This window comes from Chamaea fasciata, unplaced genomic scaffold, assembly GCF_029207755.1.
Source record: "Chamaea fasciata isolate MVZ Bird 193981 ecotype frontalis unplaced genomic scaffold, bChaFas1.0.hap1 SCAF_5, whole genome shotgun sequence".
Lineage (NCBI taxonomy): Eukaryota > Metazoa > Chordata > Aves > Passeriformes > Sylviidae > Chamaea > Chamaea fasciata.
Window position 1 is genome coordinate 19,576,275 of NW_027094090.1, and position 14,263 is coordinate 19,590,537.

Here is a 14,263-nt window from a genome sequence, read left to right on the forward strand (position 1 = left end):
TATCCTGTTATTGGAAAGGCTTGAACAATATAAAGGAGTGACTAGATGTCTAGAATAAATTAATAGTCAGGAGAAGGGAAGCTCCAGGGAGATCTTATTGTGGCCTTTCAATACTTAAAGGGGATTATAAGAAAGATGGAGACAGACTTTTTAGTAGGGTCTTATCACAATATTACAAGGAGCAATGGTATCAAACTAGAAGAGGGTTGAAAAGAGAGTTTAAACTAGAAAAGGATATATCTAGATTCAGACTAGCTATAAAGGATAAATGGTCCAGAATAACAAAGCTGAGAGTCTGAGAAACCTGGTATCCCAGGTTTCTTCATAGAATGCTTCACATGACGATAGAAGTGGCAGAAGACTCAAAGGAGGTTCTGTGAGAAGCTTGAGTATCATGAGAATTACTCCCAGGCAATGACAGAGTACTTTAGCACTTGGGAAGAAGACATGCAGGGTCACAAAGGTGATACTGGAGGTACTGGAGCATCTCTCCTATTAGGAAAAGCTGAGAGAGCTGGGACAATGAATATGACTTTTTCTCAGGTTTGATTCTTCACCCGAGATTTAGGTGGTCAAGAGGTTTTTTGCCTCTGAAAGCCCTGAGCCAGGTCGCAAGAAAGAAACAGAGTCTTCAAGGTCTTGTTTTCTTGATTTCCCGTCCTGTTTATTATTTCATATCTCACAATGTTCTCTGTGCCCAGTCGAGATCTAAACAGCAGCTAGGACACGAGGTGACTCCTGCCGCGGTGGGATGTCGCAGCCCCTTTATACAGAAAATTATGTATCACCTGTTTATAGTTACGTTCCAATGCCTATCACCTATACTAAAGGGGTCAACTCTACTCTGACCCAATCTCCTTAAACTACTTTGTGCCACCATCACCAGAAGATGGAGGCCAGGGGAGAAGAAGGAAGAACTCAGGGCACCACCCTAAATCCTCCATCTTGTCCCCCATGCATCTATATTCTAAAAACTCAAAACCACATAATTTTTCATCCTGTGCTAAGCTAAACTACTGTTTTCACACCTTTGTGGTTTGTAATTCTTCTCTCAATGTTGGAAGCCGTTCCCATGGGCTGAAGTCAAAGGCAGTGTCCTCCTGGTCTCTGTGCCAGGGTCTACTACAACCCCCTTGTTCAGCTCCAAGACCCCCCTGTACAGATGCAAGACCCTCTTGCTCGAGTCCCAAACCTCTCTGCTGAGGTCTGTCGCCTCCCAGGGCGCCCAGAGGAATGCCCTGGACTCCGACAACCTTTCAGCTAGACAGATGGTGGCTGCAAAAGGAATGGCATTGAACATACCTAATGGCTCTGTCGCCTGGCACCAAGCTCCCTCAAAGACTCTCCATTTGACCATGTGAAATCAAGGAATTCCCTGTTACGGAAAGAGAACATCAGCCAGAAACACAATATATTTACAGATAGGTACCTCTCCCTCTATATTTAAGATCTTTTCAAAAGTCTATTTAACTCTTTTTATCACAGGTTTGTCAGGATGTCCCACAGCAGGAGTCAAAGTGTTTCTCTGCAAGCCTGTATTTGCTTGTCAGAGAATTGCTTGGCCTAATTTGCTCTAAATCCTCAGTTTCTACTCATCTTTCGGGGAGGCCTGGTCTCCTGCCGTAAGTCTTTGTTTAAACAAAGTTTCATATTAAAATAACCACAAGATGGGAACCAAGGGGAGATCCAAGAGTAAAGTCTTGGAAAGAGACACTCGGACCTAAACCTAGAGCTATCTTTTCATATTTTCCTTTACCATCTAGATGCAGGTTTATTACACTGAATTTCTGGGTAACAACAGAGGAAATATGGGCTGACAAATGAAATTTCCTCTGCAGGTTTGCTCCTCTTTTTCCTAGCAGACCAAGTGTCTCCTTTGGAGGTTCTGGCCCAGGACTTTAAACAGATATATTTAAAACTTGATGAACCTCTGTTGTACTGCTTCCTTGGCAAATATATGGTAAAATAGGGATGTCATTTTCACTACAAATGGGAATTGGATTTTTGATTTTTACCTTAAGCATTGAAACAAATCCATAAAAATGTATCTAATTTCTTCAAGTTTAGGTAGTATAATTAAGTTTTGTGAGTTATGTAGTGAACTAAAATCTGTAAATCTCTAGGGGTTTTTTAAGTGCTTCATGTTTGGGCTAATAGTAAATTGCTAGATACTTGGTGACAGATTTCATGTGCAAAACCAAGGCAGAAGTCTTCTGATGAGATAACTTGCTAATTTAGCACATTACTTCCTAGTTTTGCACAGCAGCAAGTGCTTGGGAGCTGCTGTCATAGAGAGCAGCACAATGGCTGCTCCAACCAAGACGCCAGACAGCCCTCAGCTTTTGCACTGCTCCTGCCCAGCTGGCTTTGCCTGCCTGCCTGGGCTCACAGCTGCTCCTCCTAGGAGGGCTCCTGGGCAAGCACTGAGCAGCCTCATCTTTTTGGGCATTAAAACACACTCTCTATGCAGGAGAGTTGCCCACTTCCTTGTTTCTGCAGCCAAAACGTTACCCAGCGAGGAATGAGCTCACAGATCTGCAGCCATGGCTGTGCAAGGCATGGGGACACAGGAGGGACCACTTGACTTACTGATTTCTCAGGAGAAATGGTGAGGAGCAGAACACGGGTGAGTCAGGGCCCAGAGCTACCAAAGGCAACAGGCGTCCCCTGGGAAGTCAAACACAGCCAAAGGCCACGTAGACAATGCTTATCCTTAGTTGAGCCTGTCACTGATTTGTCTCTGCCCCCCACCCCTTCACCCAAAGCTCACAATCTGTGACATCCCTGCCTGCTGAGCCCTCCTCTGACATTCCACTCTGTTTCTCTACCATGTATCTCTTTGCACATTAAATCTGTTCTTCTCAAGGCAATTCTTGTGCCTAGGTTTCACTGCCTGCTTCTTCATTAACCAGTAACACAGTACCACTGGAGCAGATCAGTAAATTGAAGCAGTTGCAGCTGATTTCCTCACTGCTCCAGGGTCTGTGGTCTGGAAGTTTAAATGCAGGTGACATTAAGTGTGCTGTCCTGGACCAAAAATTCCTGCCAGGCATGTATGTGAGACTCGCCATGTGTCTGAAGCCTTATTTTTCTACCAGGGGCTGGTTTGTACCTCTGGTAGAATCTCCAGGGTTATTCTATGCTGGAGAAGCTGCAATCACAACAGACTCACTCTGCAAAATGAACCAATGTGCAGCTGGTAGGTGCCACAGGCAATATTCTCCAGAATCATGCTACTCCTTGAAGCCAAACTGCCAGAGATAATGATGTTTCTCTCCCTCAGCCATCCTCACTCCCAGAGCTACAGATTGGGTATTGGTGGGAAGCAGCTTGCTCTGCCTCACCAAAGCATCTGTCTGGCTGCAGCTCATCACCACAGCTGCCACAGAAGAGGCTGCAGAACCCTCCCAGCAATGAGGAAAACAGGGAGAGCCAGCAGGTGCCAATACTGTTCACCAGCTCTGGAGATCCAAACCGAGTGGAATTTAGCAGCTCACATGCAAGGTGCATTCTCCCCAGAGGGTAAAATTGTGCTTATGCACCACTGTCATCTTCAACTCTGCCCACTGAATGTGCTAACATTCAGCTACTGTGAAGTAAAATTAGACTAAAATTTACAGCATATTTACCACCTCTGTGTGGCAATTATGTGTGTGTGTTTACTTTTGCTCCATGCTAAAAGTAAGTAAATCCCTCATTTTCACTGAAGAGCAAGTTTTGCTTTATCATAGGATGGACACAAATTCAAGACTGCATGCCCCAGAGTATCTGATGCCTCCCAAATCCACTTTCTACTCTCCCCTACCAGTTTCTTCTGTTCTCTGGAGTTGACTCCATTAGGTAACTCCTTAGGGACAGGAATACTAATGTCTTCACTGTAGTGTTGAAATTTTAAATATTCATTTGTTGTTTCTGCTTAAGAAGTCAGAGACCATGTGCTAAGTGATACCAAATGTGTCCAAATAAGTTACGCCTGTGCTGAGCAATCTATCAGGTTAGAGTAACAAATGACTACACAAACAGCTAGCTTGAATGATGTTTCCGCTGCAGATTTACAGCAGATATAAAACCCCAAAGCATTTGACTCCCAAGCAGCACAGACAAGACCTGTTTAACATGGATGTCTGATACACACAGACTTTATGGCACAGAAGTTGGTACACCTGAATGCAAACTGAGGATTTTATGGTATCATTTCCATTCTCTTCCTGCTGAATGGTAATAAAGCAGCAAATGTATGAATAAGATAACATTGTTTCTGTTAGCAGGCTGGCAATCAGTTAATCGACTTTCTATGTGCACTAGGCAATTTGTATGTGCTGGTCCAATTATGCCTTACTCCTGGAGAATAATGCCTAGTATTTAGCAGAATTGTTATTCCAATGACACATTACCTCCAAACATTTTTGTTAAAATATCTTCCTCTTGATAACTCCCTTAATCACCTTCTGAAATGTTAATATGTATCTGCCCTTCTGTTGATATATTAAATACTTTTCTTTTAATTAGAGAGTTCAAAGGCAAAAGCTTTACAAATGAAATGGAGTTAACTCTCCTCTACATTAGCTTGGACCATTTATTTTGCCAACACTTAGGCTGGACGAGGAGCTGTTCCCACTGGCAGGAATCCTGCTGGGCTGTCAGGATGGGCCACTTGTCTTCAGCAAGGCAGAGGCAGCAAATTGGCCCTTGTCCTCAGAAAGACTGTGACTGAAAGGCCACCTTCCTGCTGAGTGTCCTCCGTCCCAGCAAACTTGGTCAGCTGAAGCCTCTTCTTCAGGGGCATAACCAAACCACCAATCATAGGCCACAGAAATTCAGGGGGAATTTAATATGGACTGCTTTATTCAGGCACAGGACCTTTTTTAATAATCTGAATTTTAATAATTTAGTTATTAAGCTTAGTCAGTGAGTTCTGAGAGCTCACTGTTCTGAGAGTACATTACTTTTGTACACGTGAAGAAAAAAAAAATAAAAATTGAGTTGGAAAATATTTTTTGAAGTTCTGCTTTTTCTGTCTCCTGCAAAAATGTTGGGATGAAAATACCTGACACATAAACAAGAAAAGGGATGTACAGGGTGGAAAGAGAGACGACAGCAGATACATATATGAAATTAGTTAATGAAAACTCAGAGATAATATAACAAAAACAGCTTTGCAATTTTGTATAGGCAAGCAGCCTGCACAAAGTTGTATGTTTACCCAAGGTAGTACAGGTAAAATAAAGAAGTTTTATGTGCTATACCTAAACTAAAGGTCAAGGTCAAATGCCACGGTGCAACACTCCTCTGTGAAAAAAGTTTTCATTGACCTGCCTGCATCACCTCTCTTTACCATGTTGCTTACAACACAATGATAGACACTGTGGATAACAGATGCTGCTTTGGGGAACAGGATTTAGGGGTAGAAGCCCCAATGGCTTTTGTTGGGATATTAAGATTGTAACTTGTCTGATTTTATTATTAATGTGTCTGTTGCCAGCTGACTTGCCATACACAGAGAAATTCATTTGGGCAAGCATAACCTCGCCTCTGAGGGCTTTCACATTTTTTAATTCAAAGGTAGCAATACAGCCTGAGCATACCTTACACTCTCTATCCCAGTTCTTGAGGTTTCTTCTTCAGCTAATGGCTTATACAATCCTGCCACCTTACAAGACATCAGGCTCCAGCCAGGCTGCTTCAGGATTCCATACCTGGTTCACCTGCAGGAACCATTCCAGCACTATCTGAGGCCACATTAAAAACCCCACAGTTCTCCACCTCTGACACTTTCAAGGTGGACAATATGAGTCCAGATGGGTACACTGATTTATTCACCAGTTGCAGCAATTCCACTGCTTTTCTATGGTGGTATGAAGTGACAAATTCAGCTCAGTTCTTACATTTCCTAGAAAAATGTACAATTAAAATGTACTTAGAAATTTTGGATCAGTGGGTAAGAACTTTGAAGTAGACAGATTTTCTCCCCTTTTCTTAGGGTTCAGTGTTCTGAAGCGAGATGCAGGTCTTTCTCTCAGCACCAGCACCCCTTTAATATTAAAGCTGTCCTGTTCATTAAGAATCTTGCAGGAAGAAAGATTCTTTATAGCCAGTAAGTCTGACACAGTGCTACACAAGAGATCAAGTAAAGGACCTGCTTATGTGTGAGTTGTATTGAGCTGAAAGGTGCTGTTCAGTATTCATTTGTTACCTGCTGGGAGCCAACAGCTCTGCCGGCAGCACTGACTGACCAACGCCTGCTGATAGGTACAGGAAACAGCATTTCTACTCACACTACACAACCAGCATTCCTAAATAGCTTATTTAGCCAGCTGCTCCTGCTCCTCTCCCCCTCTCACCAGGAGACAGACCTTAATAGTGCTTGTTGGCAGGAGCTGCCTTTGGTACACAGGTGGAAATGTTTCCGTTAACTCCAGCGTAGACATTGATCACGAGCTCATGCAGAAATGGAAGGTTCAGAAAAGAACCAGTTTCTATTCCGATAAATTAATCCCAAAGGTGACATTTTGTACGTGGTTAAACCAGTTCTAAATAAACTTATTGAACGTCCAGTTTTTCTGGTTAATATTCACACATATCCATTATTAACATCATTCAAAGAGATAAAATGTTATAATTTGTTGCCATTGTGTGTTATTCTATAATTTGGTGTGATTTCATATGATAAGTATTTGTAACAATCTCAGTCCTTATCCTGGTAACTAGGTTTAATAACAAGATTCCTAAACAAACTATAAGAGAAATTAATCAGACAATACTTTACCTGCATATTGCATTAATTATGCATCCACCCACTGGCAATAATGAAAGTTCAAGCCTTGCCTGAAGTTAGGCTTAAGAATCAGCAAATATATTTTTAACAGCTTAAAGCTAAAATCACCTTTATGTAATTTCTTATTGAGAAATAATCATAGCATTGGTCTTGCATGTAACTTGCAGACACAGGCATTTATCTGATTTTTTAAATACTTTACTACCATTTGTTATCAATCAAGGTAAGTACATATCTTTGCATGTGTTGTACAGTCTTTTCTATCAAGAGTTTTATAATCATTTTCTGGAAGAGACTGAAATTTTTATATTGCAACATGAAATCTAAAACTATTGCAAGTGTAGGTGACAGAAATAGAGAAAATATGTTTCCAAAAAGCTTATGTAATAGGATCTGAATTAATCTCAATGATGGACAGGGAGTAGAAATTCTTTTTTACTAAGCTGTCTGGAAAGAACACCCAAGATCTTAACAGTTAGCAGCAATGTTTGTTCTTTAACTATCACAAGTCATATGTAGCTAAAAACATCAACCCCTCACTTGTGAGCCTTCACTCACAGCTTTGATGAATAACATATTAATATTGCACAGAAAGAACTTGGAACATTTTCTCATATACCTGTCATGTGTGCTTTGTGTTTATGCTAATTTATTTTATGGAATTAGAGTGCTCCCAGTGGTACTGCAATGAAATCAGTGCAGTTATTGTAATTGGATTTACCTTGCCAGAGGAAAGGTCAGCTTTCAAAGAAGAAGGAATTATTTCACCTTTCCTTTCATGAGCCAGACTCCTCTCCGATGTGTACATATAAAGCCTAAATTTTCATCTCCTTTGTTGACTGACAGATTTCCTGCATCCTTTCTGGGAAAAAAAATAAAGAAAGAACCCAGAGTAAGAATTTTCAGGCTGCATTTAGAAATCACTTTACTCATTTCTGAAGTGCAGTCACCCCAAGTGAAGTAAAATGTCTTTTCTAATAGGAAGCAGTGTCAGACAATTTCAAAGCAAAATTTCAGGGGGACTGGAGAGAAGTGAGGCTGTAATTACACCTGGTGAAAATTACCCAGGACTGAAGGCTAATAGACATTTCTTTTTAAGTCTCATGGGATTGTTTCAGGGACAGAAGGCAGCAGAGAATTCTCATCACAGGATAGGAGCAGATGAAGCAGAAGAGAGAGATAAGAGCCAGTCTGTTGAAAGGACAGAGATGATGTGAAGGATTTGGCAGTCACCATATAGAGAGTGGGGCTGGCTCTGGGTGAGCTCCAAACTGCTGAGCAGGGTAACCACTGACTGAGGCACGGTGTTGCATCATTGGGTTGGGCTGTTTGGAGGCCCAAGCCCGTCTCTGTGAAGCCCCATGGGTCCCTGCTTGCCCACATCAACCCAAGCAAGCACTTACTCAGGAGTTTCCACATCTCTGTACACAATCTGTCACATCCGCATGCTCTAAATTATCTGAACAAGTACATTCATAAATATCCAGGGACCTCAAAAATCCCCAGGGAAATTAAACAGCTCTTTCTAGGCAGGCTTTGTGGAATCTGGAGTTAAACTCCTTTTTAGAAAATACTGTTTCTTCATAAGCAGAATTTATACCATTGTGCTGGGAGAGCAGTTTCACAACTGGCATTCTGTGGTTCCAGGTAGGGTAACTGAGTGCAGCTGGCAGCTCAGTCCAGGTGCAGAATGCAGCCGCAGTGTGCAGCAGCCACACTGCTGCTGGAGCCAGTCTCTCCCTCAGGTCTCTGTGTCTCTGTCTGCAGCAAGGATTAAACACATTTCATTTGTACATTTTATGATGGGCAAGGTCAGGTCAGTCTCTGAAATGATGGGTATTGGATCATGTCATGCCTGAATATAAGCGTAAGTGACCCATGAAATTAAAGGACGTGTTCTGGTATTCGCTTGGGACAGCCCAAGTTTCCCAAAGGTAGATCTGCTTGGAAAATCCTAGCTAGACTGAAGAAATTGTTGGTAGGTGGAATAATCACCTGAACTAAAAATATAAAAAAAATTATGAGTGTAGCTTGAGTCCAGTGAAACGGAAAAGTGGTGGTGGTTTCAGCCTGAGTTTTTTTGGTTTTTTTATATCAGAGAACAAGATAAAAAACAAGGAAACAAAAATAATCATACAGATGTGTGATATCTTAAAATCTTTGAGGAACTCAAAACTATAACATCTGTGATTAGGGCAGCTTACAGGGCACATCAAAAAACAGCACTGTGATATCTGCAAGGATCTGTCTGTTGCCAGGTTTTGGCAAGAATTTGAGTCTGTGAGGGGGAAACAGCCTGTGAAGAATTGTCTCTTTTCACAGCTGTGGTCACAGAGGTTATCCTCTGATCCTCCCCCTCAGTATATAGTCTGAGACTGTTTACTGTGAGGTCTTGGGGACTTACAAGTCTGCTGCTGCCCAAATCTGAAACCAACTAGATTTGGTGACATGGTGAATGAGGGCCCACATGAGTGTGTTGCAATCTGCCTGTGTTATATGTGACTTTGGAGGGGCTCCCCAGAAATCCCAAATAACGTGACATGGTATCCAGTTGCCTGATCTGCCCCTTGCTAGTTTGATAGCCACTAGCTTTTGGATATATCTATTGCATTGTTAAAAACTTCCTGGAGTGTCTCCAGCTGCATAGGCATTTCTGTCTTTTTAATAACACTAATACATTCTCAGAAAATCAATAAAACAGCATCAGAATTTACCAGCTCAGTCTTGCTCATTTGATGAATAGGAACAGTTGTGTAGCCACAAAGAGACTAAAAATTTCTCAGCCTAATAGTCTCTAAAAAGCGAGACAAGAATTACTTTTTGAACACAAAAACTGCAGATGACTGATGTTTGTATCAAGAAAAAAATTCACTTCAGCCATTCAATGTCTAATACAGTTATGTCAAGCACTGACTTTTTATCACGAGTAAAGGGCCCTCTATGAAAATGCACCATTTTAATCTGAATGATGAGCAGCATGGTAAGCAATGATTTCTCCAACCCACCACACCTGCTTGGTATTTGGGGCCAGAGACTTGGTATCAGCCCAGGGTACAAAGCAGAGATTTGCAGGAGAAAGAAAAAGAAACTTAGCATGAAACTGTATGGTACAATCTTTTTTTGCCAGAAATGGTGCTAATACCTGCCCTGTTGAAGTGCAAACATTTTCTTACATCAAACTTAATAAAGCACATAAGATAATCCACCCGGAAATGAGATGCCCGGCAGCAAGGTGAACAACTGGCTTCTTGTCTGTTCTTTACATATGGTGCTTTATGTGCTCTACCTATTAGAAAAGTAAAATTAAGGGATTTTGAAGGTAGCAATTGCATGTTTAATTGCAGGTGCTTGTTTAAAATACAAGCAATAAACCAGGAAATCCTCACATAAGGGCATTATGAAAAGGTTTCCTGCATTGATAAGATAAACTTAAGTTACATGACATTGATATTGATGTTTTCTTGGGTGTTCTATAACAGTGTTTTCAGAGAGATGTTTCATTAACCTATTGAATTACTCTGTTTGATCCAAATTTTAAATAGTTAGCTTAAACATTTATCTTCTCCTGTTTATTTTCTACCAAAAAAGGTGCTACCTGGATTTCACAATTCAGATTTACTCATGCCCAGTGAATGCAGGGCACTGTCAGACAGTAAAGGAATTAGGAATATGGTGGCTTGTACTTTGACCTGGTTCCATTTTGGAGCATCTCCAATTTTCAAGCCCTGTGTCAGATGACGTCATCAACAAAAACAAGTATCAGAACAACTCTGAATTCCAGTAATCTCTTCATCTCTCCCAAGGAGATCTGTGGCCCAGAACAGCCAAAGCATTCCCTCTTGCATTCTCAACACCTTCTCTATAGTCCAGAACAGCTGAAGTCTACATGTTCAACACTGTTACTCCCTGAATTTGCTTGCAGTCTGCACTGGCACAAAGGATTTCACTGAAAGGGAAGCTTCCTGCTGTGCCTGTAAAACTCCTGTTTCCCAAAAAGCATTGGCCCAGCAGGCAGTGTACTGTGGCAGAGTGCCTTTGGTCTTCTGCTTTCTAAAAAGTGTCCACAAGAATAAAATTACCAGCTATAAGCTCAAGGCATACTGTTCGGTAACTATTGGACCATTAATGTAACATCCAATCATTCTACAGAAGCTTATTGTGAACAAAATGTAGCTGAAATGTTCCAAAATGCATTGTAGCACGATCGAGATTTTCTTAGCAGGTTAAAATTTATAACATATTTGCAATCAGCTTTTATCCTGGCCTCTTCAGAGTGTGTAATACATTCCCATGATACAGAAAATAGAAATGCAGGATTGTGTTTAGCCATATTCTATTACAAAAGCTGCTGCATGCCAAGGCAAGGTCACAAGAACACTTGACTGGCCTGTCACATCTGCTAGTACTCAGTGGCTATTGTTTAACATCTAGTTATATTTTTCAGCAGTTTTCATTCAATCCTTCTACGAACCAGCAGTTTGGCTGGTGTCACAATGGGTACAGACTCATCCAAGCTGGTAACAGCAGTGAGTAAACCCCAGAAACGACATGCAGAGATGCTTCAGTCAGCTCTGTGGGAGCCATTACTGCAACCAGGAGCAGGGTTAGCTATGCCAGCATGTGCTCTGTCCCAGCTGGGTAGATTTATATGGGACTCACCAACTGAAATGTCTGTCCTCTGTCTGGGTTTCTGCTCCTGGCTGTGCCATGGTTCTTCAGCCCTTCTAAGCAGAAAACATCCTCAAGAATGGGTGAGGGAAGGACAACTGCACAATTGGAACTCATACCACTTCAACCCAAGTGCCTCCACTCAGTACAGCATCAAATCAGTCAGTCCAGCTTGAGAATAGGAATAGAAGATGAATAATGTACAAAATCTCTGGACACAAATATTAACTTGTCCTGAAATTGCTGAACAAGATAATGAAAAAAAAAAATCACTGCTTCTTGTCTCTAGCAAAGTGGGACTGAAATGAAACATTCATCTTCCTTGCAAGTAAAGACAGACTCATTACAGTGCAGTGGCTACCCAGTGGCAATATCCTACACACTGTTTGCTCACATAATGATTGTTCTTTCCCCCCCCAGTTTTGACTCAAAACTAAAGTGTGACTTTCTGTGTGAGTTCCTACAAATGATCACTGTGTGATTAAACACAAGAATGCAACATCTGCAAATGTAGACAACTCTGATACCCAGAGAACTGCATCTTGGGCATACTAAATCATGCCATGAGAAACATGAAGACGGCAATTTGATGACCCCCCAAGCCTTTTTATCTCCAGGCTGAACAAACCCAGCTCCCACAGCCTCTCCTCATTTATCACATTGCCCAGCTTCCCAATAGGCTTAGTGGCTCTGAGCCAGATAAGTCACAGTTTATCAACTGTATTGTGTCCAAAACTGGACACATTGCTCCCAACACAACCTCATGAGTGCCAGAAACAAAAAATCAGTATCTTCTTTAATCCTGCTGGCTACAGTTCTGTTAATACAGCCCAGAATGTGGTTGGCTATCTTTGTTGCAAGAGCACTCTGCTGACTCTTTTTTGACTCAGCCTCCACAGCTGCCAGGTCTCTTTCAGCAAGCCTGCGAATGGAATAAACTTCAAGAGCCTTCAAAAGTCATTCCAAGGAGAACGATTTAGTGTTTCCTTCTTATCTCTAGAATCTACACTTTGATGAGTTGATACCCTCAGGTAACATTCCCATTTCACATTAGCTCCTTAGTCCTGAGCATGTGCTCACCCATGTGAGCAAACAGCCCCTACAGCACAGTGCCAGCACAGCACAGATAACACGGCACTAGTCCATTCCATGGGAAAATATATGGGCTATAGAAACACAGCACTGAAAGCTGACCACACCACTTCCACAATCCCTGCATAATCAGCATGGATCTGGGAGCTGTGATGAGATGAACTGTGAGGTCTGCCTGCTCCCATTGCTATCCAGAAGATGCGACAGTCTTCTTTAAGATCATCAAATCCAACCATTAACCCATCACTGCGAAGTCCACCATTAAACCGTACCCCTAAGTGCCACATTTACATGTCTATTAGACACCTCCAGGGATGGTGACTCAACCACTTCCCTGATAAGCCTATTCCAATGCTTGACCACCCTTTTGGTGTATAAATTCTTCCTAATATCCAATCTAAAACTCCCCTGCTGCAACTTGAGTCCATTTCTGCTCTTCTTGCTGTTGCATGGGAGAAGAGAGTGTAAAATACTTTTTAAATCTCATTTGAAGCTGAATAGCATACCTTGAAAACTTGTAAATATAGGATAGAAATCATATGATAAAAGCCAAGAGGGAAGAACAAAAAAAAGATGTTTCCAAAAATGTACCAACTAAGGACCTGACCATTGTACTACAATGTCATAATTAAAAGCTGGAGAGGAAGCAGTAGCAGGAGAATTACATTAATGAAGCTTAGATGGTACAATTGAGGAAACTCTGAAAAAAAAGGGCTTAAAGGGAAGCAATTTTTTCATTATAGTCTCTGTGGACAAGCTGATTAATCGGTGTTTTATATTATAAATTAGAAGCACACAAGATATTGAACAGTGCAAGCTCAGAGAAAAATAGTCATGTCCTTTTTTTAGGGGTGAAATATGTAGGAAGCACAGGAGAAATCTTACTGGGTACACCAGCAGGGACAGAATGGTTCTTCAACATCACTACTGAGCCCCCTGCAAAAGGAAAAGAGCATGATGAGTGTCTAAGGCAAAAATTGAGTAAGAAATAAATGTGAATGTCATAAGCACACAAGGAGCATCATTCAGAATGGAAATAAAGGATGACATCACTGACACCCTGGAAGCATGACATACACAACATATGCTAGACAGCTGGCTTTGAAACAGCACTCACATCTTCATTTTTACTTCTCAGCTGTATTAACCAGGTGTCTGTCTCAATGCTCTCTACCAGGAGACTTAAAATTATCTGTATTCTGCTTTTAAGCCATGAGATTTGTTTTCTGAGACCTTCATTTTTTCTCCACTAAGTCTCTGATAACACATTTATTTTCTGATCTGTTTGCTCAATGGTACCTTCTAAACTTTATTAATTAAATTATTAATGTAATCATTAGAGCTGATCAAAACCCACTTATTTTCATGTAAAATACCTAGTTTATCTTCTGCCCAATTTCCCAGAATATTATCATTTTAACAAAACAACAGCAACAACAATACCATCAAGTCAACAAAGTTGATATATGCAAGGGGAGTGGGGAGGGAGTGTTGCTTTGATAAGAAATAAATATCTAATAGAAAAATAGCTATCTGAAATTATTGTTTAATTATGTCTTTCTGCCAAATTTTTCATATAATTATAAACTACTAGTGCTAGAAAAGTGCTGTTCACTAAAATAGACAGATCAAGAGGCTTCTTTTCAAAAGAACAAGAAGCTCAGACTTCGAAGGACTGCCTGTCCTTGGGGTGGGAAGCTAGAAAATAAAGGAATTTGTTCAAGGCAG